Below are 13,027 nucleotides of genomic sequence, written 5' to 3'. Positions count from 1 at the left end.
ATACTATTCACAATGTGGATATTCATGTTTTTACCAAACATCCGTGTCAATTATTCGAAGGCTCCCCCAAAGAAGTGCTCCAACAGCTGTTAATAACAATCTTTACTTAGAACCCAGTATATATTCTATGCGGTCCTTAAATTTTTAAGTTTTTCAAGACTCTAACACTTAATTGTTTCCAGTGAAAATAAAAGGCTCTAAAAAGGCTTTCAATAAAAGTCCCCTTAAAAGGCTGTTTAAAAAAAAAAAAGTCAAGGGATGAACTAATCTGCTTTAAATAATTGAGAAGGGAGGTTTTAATAAATCTAATACAACATAAGTTGGTATTTTTTTCCTGTGCCTCTCAGAGTATCAAAACAGATGATTAAAAATTAAAATTGTCTCTGGTGATACTGTATATGATCAATTTATTGCCAAAACAGCTCTAAATTTTAGGGGAAAAAATGATCTCCATGATAAATTGATGACATAACATCTAATACTTTGACTAGAAAATAAAATACACTAATCACTTTTTAATTCATGTATTCTGTAAGTTTTTAAAATAAACACAATAGGATCAATGTCCATAAACCTAAACAGCTTATTTCTCATCCAAAAACACACTAAAGGAGCTGACTAAAGACATTAACTATAACACATGACTATATTCATGTTTATCATTCAATGATAAAATTTGTCACTTAAACAAACATTCACTTTTGATTCCCTTTCACTTATTTCTTTAGGCAATCGTCTTTCAGGATGGGGTTGCTAAATGTAATACTGGATATGTTGGTGTTATTGACAATAGTAACATTATTGGTAACATTACATTATGATTGACAACTGACATTTATTTAACCCTTAATATGTCGCAGTCATTGTTCTAAAACTTTTGCTTGTATTAATTTAATCTCTTCAACAATACTAAGAGGGAGGTACTGTTATTATCTCCATCTGATAAAGAAATCTAGAACAGAGAGGCCAAGTATCTTCCCCCAAGTCACAGTTAGTGGTAAAACAAGGATTCAACTCCGAGCTGATTTCAGAAGCTGCGCTTTTAAACAATAAGCCATGCAAATCTGTACCGAAGAGGATGGCGCGGGGGGTGGAGGGGCGGAACGGCCAAACGTTTTATGTAAAAATTATACTTCCCACAGAGAAGACGCCAAGAAGAATCCTAGAGTGAAACCACTAAGTACTCTGAGATAAGCCCACAAAGGATGCAGCTGCCGGCCCCCAGAGCCGCAGAGGACTGCGCTTGCCAAGACCCCCTTCCCAACTCCCTCCTTCGCCCAGACTCTTCTATAACAAAATATCTAACCAGGTGAGCGGTGAAGACGCGCGGGGACCTAGTGGACTTCGGGCTCCCACTCCGCGACACAGCCGGGTTATTAGGAGTAGGGTAGGGGAACTCCCAGAGGTGGAATGCCTGGGCTAGGGTGCTCCGGAATTCGCGGTCACCGGGGCGGGGCCGTGGGACATAAGTACAGGAGCCCACTGCTCCCGGGACGCTAGCCTACTCCCATCTCCCCAACCCACACTCAGAGTCCTCACCACTCTCAAAAAAAACGCCCTGGAAGTGCCACCTCTTCAAGCGCCGACTCCTCTCACCGATACCGCCATTCCTCGCCGGAGGCAGCCACAGCCAATTCAAAAAGTGAGCCCCTCTCTCTAAAAGCCATGCCGATTGGCGCGTAATGTCAACCTCATTCTCATAGGCCGGAGTCTCCAGAGGGGCGGTGATTGGTCGCTGCTCTCAGCCCGCCTCCTCGTAGGCACTTTCTGATTGGTTGTGCGTATTTCAAATAAACCCAACGGCTCGGACGTCGGAACGTCAGAGGTTTGTAGAGAAGTGCCCGGATGTGACCAGAAGGTGGCGGTGATGGCTCCTGGGTTTGTCGCTGGGAGTAGCAGGTGTTTCTCTGGCTACTGCATGTTTACTCAGTAAACAACCCGTTTCCTAAGGAAAGTTTAAGTGGATTCTCTCCACCTCAACTGTTTTTTTTTTTTAAGCGCCAGCAAATCCTTTCAAAGTAATCAGTGCCTCCGTAGATGGATTTTTCCGTACTGGTGCTGTGAGCTATAAGATTTTTCTGCCTGGATACCTTCTGCTTTAGGAATTGAGTTAAAGGTTTTGGCTTAGCAGAGCCAAGGACAGAATAACTTAGGGGCTCTACATATGAACTTTAAATCAGCAGCCTGCTTACTTAAATCCTGATGTACGTAAAGTACTGTACTCTGGTCTAGGGAATTTCATGGATGATTAGAATAAAATATTATTACTCGGACATTTTTTTAGGAAAATATAAGCTTGCATTTAAACAAATGCAAAAATATGTCAGTAGATTCTGGAATCCCCTGGAGCAAAAGTAAGTTGCTTCCCGATGTTCTCCACCCACCCCCAACCGTGAGATCTTCTGTTACTTTAAAGTGTAGCCACAAATTTATCGTTTTTCTTGTAATAACTATTGTTATGAAAACAATCTTATTTTCTTCATTCTCTAAATATAATACCCAGTATAACACAATCTCTTAAGAAAAATACACCTCCCCCAGGTGAGTTTTGCATAGTTCCCGCCTAATCGCTGATTTAAATGAAGGAAGACAGGGGAATCATTGCCAGAACCTTAAATCCCATTAAGAGGAGGAAAACTTGTACTTTGAAATGGAACACTTCCGAGAGTCTGCATCTCAAACAAGTCGTGGGGTTTTACAATTTTTCCTAATTTTGTCAGGCTACCTTAGAATGCCTGAAAAGTTTGTAATGCAATCCACAAAATGAGTGAAGTAATCTAGTAATTACTGATTTGCCTGTTTATAACTGAAGAACATTTGCAGTCTGCCCTTTGTTGTAGTTCTGCGATAACCATTAGGGCAAAGGAAAAGAAAAACAGTAATTGAAATTTCACTTTGGAATGTGCTTGCATACTTAAACTAGGATGTGCCCAGCATTCCCAAAATTCTCGTTGCTGAAAATATATTAAGCTAGTAAAGATAACAGCCTATTTTCTCTGTGCATTACTTTCTGTTAAACAGGCTTTTCACTCAAAAAAATAATTGACTATGCGGTATCTCTGCACAAATTGTATGCTAGCCTAACAAAAGCTTGATTCCTTTAAAGGCAGTTTGACTAACAAGTAAACAGACAATACAAGCTTTAACATTTCATAGTGTAACTTCAAGCAAGTTATTTAACCTCTCTTTGCCTGTTTGTTATTTTATAAAAGGGCATGATAGTACTTACCTCATAGTGGGGTTGTGAGGGTTTTAGAGTTAATGTATGTAATGAAAACATATCCTGGCATATAATAAACATTCAATAGATGTTAGCTGTTCATATTACTAGTACTTTTACTCTACTGTGGCTACTGCTATACTACTGATGTTATCTCAGCTGAGGCCCTGTAATTGCCTAATGAGACATTATTCTCTACACTGCCATCTCACCCCTGACCACAGGAGCTATAGCACCTGTGTTTCTGTTCCCAGTGCCCTATCTTATCCCAGCCACAAATCCCACACCCACCAGACCAAGCTTGATGCAGGGAAAACCTCCATTGTATTCTTTTCCTACCAGAAGGATAGTCCTTCTTCTACACCAAATCTGATCTCCCTCTTCTCTCTTAAGGGAAAGTTTGCTGTGCTCAAGCCATCCTGTCTAGAACATATGGCCCTCTTGCTGCTGCTGTTGGCCAGATTCCTGTCCCCTTCCAAGGCAGGTTCTAGCCAAGATTCCTTATATCAATGTTACCCTCTTCCTCGAGGTCCTTTCACTGGAAATATAGTTACTGAATACAGTAACAGTCAAGGAAATACAGTCAAGGGGACAAACTGTTTAAACTATAAGCTAGCTAGATTGAAATGAGAAGCTTCTTGAAAGAATAAACCATTAAAATTTTTTGGTGCATCATCCACAACTTCTGTGCTGAATGAACAGATTGTAGTCAAAAAATACTAAAGGAATTGAGCTGAATTTAAGTACTTAGTATATTAAAGTGTGACATATTTTCCTCAAGCAAAATAATTTCCGAGGTGGGGAAATGAAATATAGAACATAGAACTACTAAGATTCTTTCTTGGGAAGATCAACTTCCCCACCTCCATCTCCAAATTGAGTGACACTATGGACCATCTTTCTTGACTTCCTTCTCACCCTTGTTCATCTTCCACTTTGTTCCCTCTTCTTTATTCATATTTTCTTTCTTTCTTTCCCTCCTTCTCCACTTCATCTCCATCTTCTTCTTTCATCTATACTCCTCAGGGCACCAGAGAATGGGGAATTGGGAGAAAGTTAGTTTTGGGTTATGGACTACCTTTCTCCACCTCACACCCACCTTCATTCACAAATGTGCATGTAATCACTCTTCAAATCAGAGTGAACAAGATATGCAAGCACTCTTCGAATCAGAGTGAACAAGATTTCTCACACTTTTCTAGTTTGTTCTAATAAGAACTAGTATATCTGAAAAATTAAATTTATTATAATAAATGAACATTTGTTGTGATGGACTTTGTTTTTATTTCCTAAAGTTGTGGTGAAATATATTACAATTGTCTGATTTTATATCTAAATGTGAAAAGTTATGTTATAACCTATAATATTTGTTTTACAATAAATTTAAATGTTTCATCATAGGAGCAAATGTTTTGCTGTACTAAATATTAACACTGTAATGTCTCATAGATCTCATGTAATTCTTTCTCTCCTCTATCATCATCCTTACCCCCTCAAGACATTTAGGAAGTGCTTAGCTATATATAATGCCATATTAGGTACAGTAACAAAGATTCAGTTCCTCTAAGAACTTATCACTTAAGATTTTTATTTCAAAAGTTTTAATAAATAGCCATAGAATTCTGTCCTGTCTTAGAATTGTTAACATCTCCAATTAAAACGTCATATTTCCAAGTTGGTTATAATACAGCTTCTTCTAACCTGTCATCGCTACCTGAAAAACAAGCTTTAGAAATTATAATCACTTTGAACCAGAAGAAGCTATTTTCTACACCTCAATAGTCTGTAATTGGGATATGAATCGTTACTTTATTCATATGAATCATTGGGCTATAAATCGCCTGACATAGGTTTGCATGACTGTACAGATTTAGCACTTAAAGTTTCATGTGAACAAATAGAATTAGCTTTCCTTGATGGAGCAAGAGGTTTCCAAATATGATGAGGCCATTATTTCAAATCGTATAATTTGATTAGTAAAATTCTAGTTGTGGGGGGAAAAAATCTCAGCTCATTAGTCTCATTCTTTATTTTACAGATAAAATTTATCAAGGCCAGCAACAGAGAGTTTATATTCCTTTATCAAGGTCAGATAACTAGTTAGTGGCAAAACCAAAGTCAAAAGTTTTATTTCCATTAATCTAGTCTGTCTTTTTATTAAAGATATTAATATTTATTTTTTACATTATGCTTATAAAAGTACCAATATATTCATAATGCTTATATTTTTTACCTTCAAAAACATTAAGATGTTTTCAGTTCCATAAGAGCCTTGTTGACCTTGTTCACCAATGTATCTTCAGCACCTAGCAACAGTTCTTGGCACTTAGTATGTTCTAAAAAGTTGTTTCAATAAATAGCATTGTAATTGATCTGCAAAAATCTGTATCACCTTCTAATCCATTCTCCGGCCTGCAATCAGAGTGACATTATATAAATTCAAACTTGTATACCACCTCCTTAAATGCACTTTAATCCTACTAGACCTGCATGGTCAAACTTCTACCTGTATTTCCAGCTTTATCTTACACTATGTTCACTTTCTTTCTCTTGAGTTCTATACCTGCCTTCCCTCGAGGATTTTCCCACCTGCTCTTCTCTTTACCAATCCCTATGATGTCCATTCCATTCATCTAGAGTAGATAACTTCTACTCATTCTTTAGCATTTGCTCACTTACTGATCCTAACTAGGTCTTTCCCAACTACCCACACTATCAGAACTACCATTACACAGCCCCCAGTACCATGAGCATCTCTTTCATGATACTTATCAAAGATGTGATTATTGGATTAATGTTTGTCTCCTGCAATCCCTAAGATACTTGAAAGAAGAGGAAACATCTTTTTATTCACCATTTTATCCACAGTGTCTAGCACATAGAAATTACTCTATCAAATATTTGTTGGAATAACAAGTGAATGAATTAATAAATGAGCTTATTTTTATTATATCAGTGGTGCTTTTTCCAAAGATACTAAAGAAAATTTCTATTTTTACTTTTATCTAGCCCATTATTTATGACTTTTTAGGAAAAATGTTGACATATTTCCAAAATTAATAAAATTTGTATCGAGGATAAAATAATTTATATCTTTAATGGACATTTGCATAAATTACCAAGAATTTAATGGTTCTTGTACCACAGCTAGTCCAGCTATGTGTGGAAGAGTTAATGGTAATGCTACTAAAATGATTCAGTTAAGACTCGCCACTGTTTATGAACATAGGCAATTATTTATATCAAAAAATCAGTTTTCTTACAACTAAAGTTTTCATACATTATATACTGACACTCATAAATTGCTTCTTCCACACTATCAACTGACTTGCAAACATCTGAAGTATCCCAAAATTACACTATCTGCCAATTTTGTTTTATAGCAACTCCATCTTTTTAGAGTTGTATTTGCTACGATGATTTGAATACTTCGACTGTAATCAGTAATATTTTTGGTGCTGCTGTTTAAATACTTTGACTGTAATCAGTAATATTTTTGGTGCTGCTGTTTAAATAAATGAAAAAGTGGAATTGCTAATGCAGCTGAAATAAAAATGGAACCCAGGTCATCAAAAAATGGTGAATAGTTGACCTCAGTTGTTTGCCCATTTGACATAGTAGATTAACTGAAGGTTTAATAGCAAAGAGAAAATCACATGTAAAAAATAAAAGAAATGCATTGGGGAAGATACTTAAAAGGTGAAATATAGTGTTGCAAATGATATTCAATTGCACAATGCAACTATATATAAATCCTATGCATAGAAAAAAATTAACTGTAAAGAAATATACAAGCTGTTCCTAATGACTATATTTGTGCAGTAGTAGTTGGAGGACATTGCTTCTCCTCCTTTCCATTTTTTTGTATACCTTTTAAATTTTCTATAAAGAATGTTTTGGTGGACAATTGTTCTGTTCCTAGCTGTTGTACATTTATTTAATCCTTCATAATAAGTCTGATTTCCCTTTTGAGGGATCCCTCATTGAATATGGGATTAGTGAGAGGTATCACTTGCCTGTTAAAATAGATTCGAATGGGACCACATCCTCATCCCATGATTAAAGCTTAGCCAATCAGATGATCTCTCATAGGCCTTTGAATCTTCAGCATGTGCTAAAGACATGAAAAGGGTTAAGGATCATATGTATTCCACTAGCAACAACAGTGTAAAGACCAGATGTCGGGCAGGGGGCGGGGTCCAACAATTGTGCTAGTGTTTCCACTGTCTACGCCTTTGCAGCTCTCTAGCTCCTGCCCATTTCCCAAAGCTGACCCTCAAGCTGATTCTGTGAATTTTCAAAATAGTTATTTTTCCTTAAAGATAATTAGAATTGGTTTGTATTGCTTGCAACAAAAACTGCCAAGATGTTTTTCTTTTACAAATCCAAATCTTGTTGGCTCTACCTTGAAAATATATTCAGAATCAGCCAGTTCATATCCCTTCCATTATCATTTTCTAGGCTCCATCATCTCTCACCTGAATTATTGCAGTAGCCTCATAACTCACATCTCTAATTTTACCCTTAAACCTTTATCATCTATGTTCAATAAAACAACTGGAGTATTCATGTTAAAACATAAATCAGATCATGTCGTTGCTCAAAACTCCTTAATTGACTTCCCATTTCTTCAATACTAAAGCCAATATTCTCAAAATAGTCTTCATGGCCCTGCACGATTCTCACTGAAATCATCACCTGCTACTGTCCCCTTCACACCTTTACTTATCTGTAGCTGTTGGCCTCTTTACTGCTGCTCCTCAACATATGAGCCATGCTCCCAACTCAGGCTGTTTCCTCTGCTTTTACATTTTTCCTTAATATGTGCATGACTTGCTCCCTTTTTAATTCTGGCTCAAATGCATCAATCAGCCTGGGTGGCTATCTCAACTCAAATTTCAGCTCTTCCACAAGCATTCCTGGTCTCTTTTGCCCTGCTTTTTAAAAAATTACATAGCTATTATCATTTGCAAAAATATTATATATTTGTTATTATTTATTGTTTTTCTCTCCACACTAGAATGTGAGCTCCATGAAGATAAGGAGTTTTGTCTGTTTTGTTCCCTGGTATATTTCCAGTGACCAAGTCAGTAAATACCATATAGTAGGTACTCAAAATTTTTTCAAAAGAAAGAATAAGCAAACAAAAAAAGAGAGAGAAAGGAATGAAAAATGAAAAGAAAGAATGAAAAGAAGCTTTTAAAATTTTCTAAATATTACCTACACATTATAATAAAAATTTAGTTTATAGCTTATCCATTGTTTTCAAGCTTTTAATTCTTCTAATGAAATATCACAGTAAACTGTAATATATAAAATAGATAAAAACCAAACTGAACTGAAATAGAGGAATAGAGGTCTTGATTTTCCTTCATAGAGACTCTAAAAAAGTTAAGTTTTTCTAGGACACAGAATTTGAAAACCACTGAACACTAACAGAACTATCAGGATGGCTAGAATCTAAAATAAAAGTAAAAATGGTCAGTACCAAGTTCTAGTGAGGATGTGGAACAAAAAGACCTCTCTCATGCATTGCTAGTATGGACGTTTCTTACAAAGTTAAGCATATCATTGCTTTAAGACCCAGCAATTTCATTCCTATGTATGAGAGAGACTCTTTGAGGAAATTTATTCATAATTGCTAAAACTAGAAAGAACCCAAATGTGTATCATTAGTGAATGAATAGCGATACATTCTAAAACATGGAATACTAAGCAATTTATGTGCTGCAAAATGGATGACTCTTAGAAGTATTATGTTAAGTGAAAAAAAACAGAAACAAAAAGCTATATTTACATGAATCCATTTATGTGGCATTTTGAAAACATATAGGAACAAAAAAACAGATCAGTGGTTAACAAAGGCTGCGAGCAAGGAGAGGGGATTTACTACAAAATGGCACACAAGAACTTTTAAGGGTGGTAGAAGTACTCATCTTTTTGTGGTTGTAATTGCATAAATGTATACCTTTGACAAAACTCATGAATTTTACTGCATGTACATATGCCTCAGTCAACATAACTTTTCTAAAGAACAAAATGGAAATTTTAATCATTACGTCATATACCCGAAACTAATATAATGTATGTCAATTTATCTCAATTTAAAAATGGAAATTCTAGAATGGAAAATACAGTAGTCAAAATATAAAATTAACTGGATAGGCTTAACAGTAGAATGGAGGTGGCAGAAGAAAGTGTCAGTCAACATGAAAATAGATTGATAAAAATCATCTTAAGAATAGAGAAAAAAATTTTGGATAAAAAATGAGAGCTTCAGGAACTTATGGGACAACATCACATATAAATTGTAGTCCCAGAAGGAGAGAAAGGAAAAAAAATAATTTTAATATCCATGGCCAAAATTTTCTCATATTTAGCAAAACACATAGCTTTTGCCAGAAGAAAACATTTTCACTTCCAGAAGCCGAGCAAATCTGAATGATGATAAATATGAAGAAAGTCTTGTATATCATAATCAAATTTCTGGAAACCAAAGATAAAAGCAAAATCTTTAGTACAACCATGGAAAATGACACATTAAAAAATTGGAGGACAATAATTTGTAAATATATTGACTTCAATTTACATTAGAAACTATGGAGACCAGAAGACAGTGGTACAACATCTTTCAAGTGCTGAAAAAACTATAATCCCAAATTCTATATCTAGTGGAAATATATTTCTAGATGAAGGCAAAATAAACATGTTTTCAACTAAAAGAAAAGAGAATTAATTTCTAGCATCTTACACTACAATAAATGCTAAAGAAAGTGTCTCAGGCTGATGTGAAATGCTTCCAGATGGAAACTTTAATGCTCATGAAGGAATGAAGAACTTTAGAAATGGTAAAAAACTAGGTAAATATAAAAGATGATTTTCCTATTGATTTCTTTAAAACATATGTAACTACTTAAAACAAGAATTATAGCCTTTTTATGGAGTTTATACTATAAGTAGATATAACACGTATAACAGTACAGAATAAGAAACAGCAGGGGACAGTAAATGAACCCACGTGGTTGCAAAGTTTGCACATGTCTTAATCTGTTTGGACTATTATAACAAAAATTCCATAGACCAGGTGGCTTATAAACAGCAATAATTTATTCCTCATAGCTCTGTCAGCTGGAGGTCCAAGAACAAGATAACAGTATTTTGGGGTTCTGGTGAAGGCCTTCTTCCAGATTGCAGACTGCCAAATTCTCAGTGTCTTCACATGGTAGAAAGGGTGAAGAATCTCTGTTTGTTCTCTTTTATAAGAACAGTAATCTCATTCATGAGTGCTTTTTCCTCATGACCTAAGTACCTCCCAAAGGCCTTCACCTCCCAATACTATCACATTGGGCATTAGGGTTTCAACATATGAATTTGATGGGGGGAAACAAAACATTCAGACCATAGCACATATTTGTGAAATAGAATATAAAAAGTTGAGTATATACTGTAATCCCTAGAGAAAACACTGAATTATTCAAAGATGCATAAAGAAAAACACAAAGAGGCAAAGTAAAAATCTAAAAAATATTTAAATAACCAGAAGAAGGCAGGAAGAGAAAGGGAAGAACAAAAAACTGACAATCCAAAAAACAAATAATAAAATGATATATTTGAATACAACCAAATCTCTCTTTTGTGGTGCCTCGGAGGCGGTCGGCTGCTTCAGGATGAAGCTGAATATCTCTTTCCCAGCCACTGGCTGCCAGAAGCTTGTTGAAGTGGACGAATAACGATAACTTCGTGCCTTTTATAAGAAGCGTATGGCCAGAGAAGTTGCTGCTGACGCTCTGGGTGGAGAATGGAAGGGTTGTGTGGTTCAAATCAGTGGTGGAAACGACAAACAGGGTTTCCCCATAAAGCAGGGTATCTTGACCCATGGGCGGGTCCACCTGCTACTAAATAAGGGGCCTTCCTGTTATAGACCAAGGAGGACTGGAGAAAGAAAGCATAGATCTGTTCGAGGTTGCATTGTGTATGCCAATCTGAGTGTTCTCAACTTGGTCATTGTGAAAAAAGGGGAGAAAGATATTCCTGGTCTCACTGATACTACTGTGCCTCGTCACCTGAGGCCCAAAAAAGCTAGCAGAATCCACAAACTTTTCAATCTCTCTAAAGAAGATGATGTCCACCAATATGTTGTGAGAAAGCCCCTAAACAAAGAAAAAAAGAAATCTAGGACCAAAGCACCCAAGATTCAGTGTCTTGTTAACTCCACACATCTTGCAACATAAATGTTGGCGTATTGCTCTGAAGAAACAGCATACTAAGAAAAAGAAGAAAGAGGCTACAGAATGCATCCTAACTCTTTTCTCATGTCATACATAGAAATTTGAGGTAAATCATAGACCTAAACATAAAAGCTAAAACCATAAAGTTTTTAGAAGAAAAATAGAAAAATATCTCTATGACTTGAGTCTGGGCAAAGGTTTCTTAGACAAGTCACAGGAAGCAATAACCATAAAAAAAAAAACTAGACTTCATCTTAATTCAAAATAAACCATTAAGAAAATGAATAGGCGGTCCACGGACCATGCAATAAATATTTACAAAACATATATTAGCATATGTTGAGCATAGGACTGATATTGAGCTATATACATACTTTTTTCTACAACTCAATAACAAAAAGCCAAGTAAGCCAATAAAAAATGGACAAAGATTTGAACAGACACTTCACAAAGAAATACAAACTAATGGCCAATGAACACATTTAAAAATGCTCAATATCTTTTGTCATCAGGGATATGCAAATTAATATCAAATGAGATAACAGAAGGCACTCTCTAAAATGGCTAAAATTAAAAAGACTGGTAACATCAAATGTTGGCGAACATCTCAGAAAATCAGAACCCACGTTGTTGGTGTTTATAAAAAGCCACAACTGCTTTAAAGAGATCTGGCAATTTCTTATAAAGCTAAGTATATGCTTTCCCTATAACATTAATACTTACCCAAGAGAAATCAATACATATGACCACAAAAAGACTTGTATAAGAATCTTCACTTTTAAAATTTATTTATTTATTTATTTTATTATGGTGACATTTGTTAACGAAACCCAATCAAGTGTACAATTCAACAGTAAGAAAAAAAAAATGTTCATAGCAGCTTTATTCAAAGTATCCAAAAGGTGAAAATAGCCCAGATGTCTATCAATAAACAAACTGTGGTATATTCCTACAATGGAATATTATTCATCAAGAAAAAGGAATGAATCACTGATTTCCACAACAATGTGGATGACTCTCAAAAACGTTATGCTGACTAGGGGGAGAAAAAGCCTCTCAAAAGAGCAAGGCTAAGTTATATAAAGTTATAGAACAATCAAATCTGACCTATAATGGAAAAAATCACAACGGTGGTTGTCTCTTAGAGGATGGAAATAAGGAATAAATGGGAAAGCATGATAGCAGTGATAGTATTCTGTATCTTGATAGTAGTTTGAACTGCACAGATATGTGCATTTGTCAGAACTCAATGAATATACACTTAAGATTTGTACATTTTATTGTTTGGGAAATTTACATCAAAATAAAAGTAAATAAATATTCTAATTAATGATATGCATGTTGAAGTATTTCAGGGAAATTTTACAGATGTCTATAATTTACTTTGAAATGTGTATAAAATGTGTATTATACACATTTCAAATGTGTATTGAAATGTGTATATAATGTGTATTATACACATTTCAAAGTAATGTGAAATGTGTATTGAAATGTGTATAAAATGTGTATTATACACATTTCAAAGTAAATTATAGATGGACTGATGGATAAGTAAAGGAACAGATATATGATAAAAACA

General features: G+C 35.3%; 1 protein-coding gene and 1 pseudogene across 5 annotated transcripts in view; one reads left to right on the top strand and one right to left on the bottom strand.

The window, feature by feature from the left end:
• ECT2 (epithelial cell transforming 2) overlaps nt 1-1,711 on the bottom strand; it is a 56,529-nt gene extending 54,818 nt beyond the window's left edge. For 2 of the 5 annotated variants that reach the window (XM_039865051.1, XM_039865056.1), the window contains exon 1: nt 1,540-1,697. The gene's annotated coding sequence lies outside the window, so the exon portion shown is untranslated. Of the gene's footprint in view, nt 1-1,306; nt 1,463-1,539 lie in introns of those variants that run through there. The other 3 variants (XM_039865053.1, XM_039865052.1, XM_039865054.1) reach the window with 3 other exon arrangements.
• A 9,156-nt stretch (nt 1,712-10,867) lies between these two features.
• LOC120604623 (40S ribosomal protein S6-like) lies at nt 10,868-11,545 on the top strand (annotated as a pseudogene).
• Nucleotides 11,546-13,027: the final 1,482 nt, after the last annotated feature.

The sequence above is a fragment of the Pteropus medius genome, unplaced genomic scaffold, assembly GCF_902729225.1.
Source record: "Pteropus medius unplaced genomic scaffold, Ma_sr-lr_union100, whole genome shotgun sequence".
Lineage (NCBI taxonomy): Eukaryota > Metazoa > Chordata > Mammalia > Chiroptera > Pteropodidae > Pteropus > Pteropus medius.
Note: the sequence above shows the minus strand (reverse complement) of the source record. Positions and strands in the feature narration are given on the sequence as shown.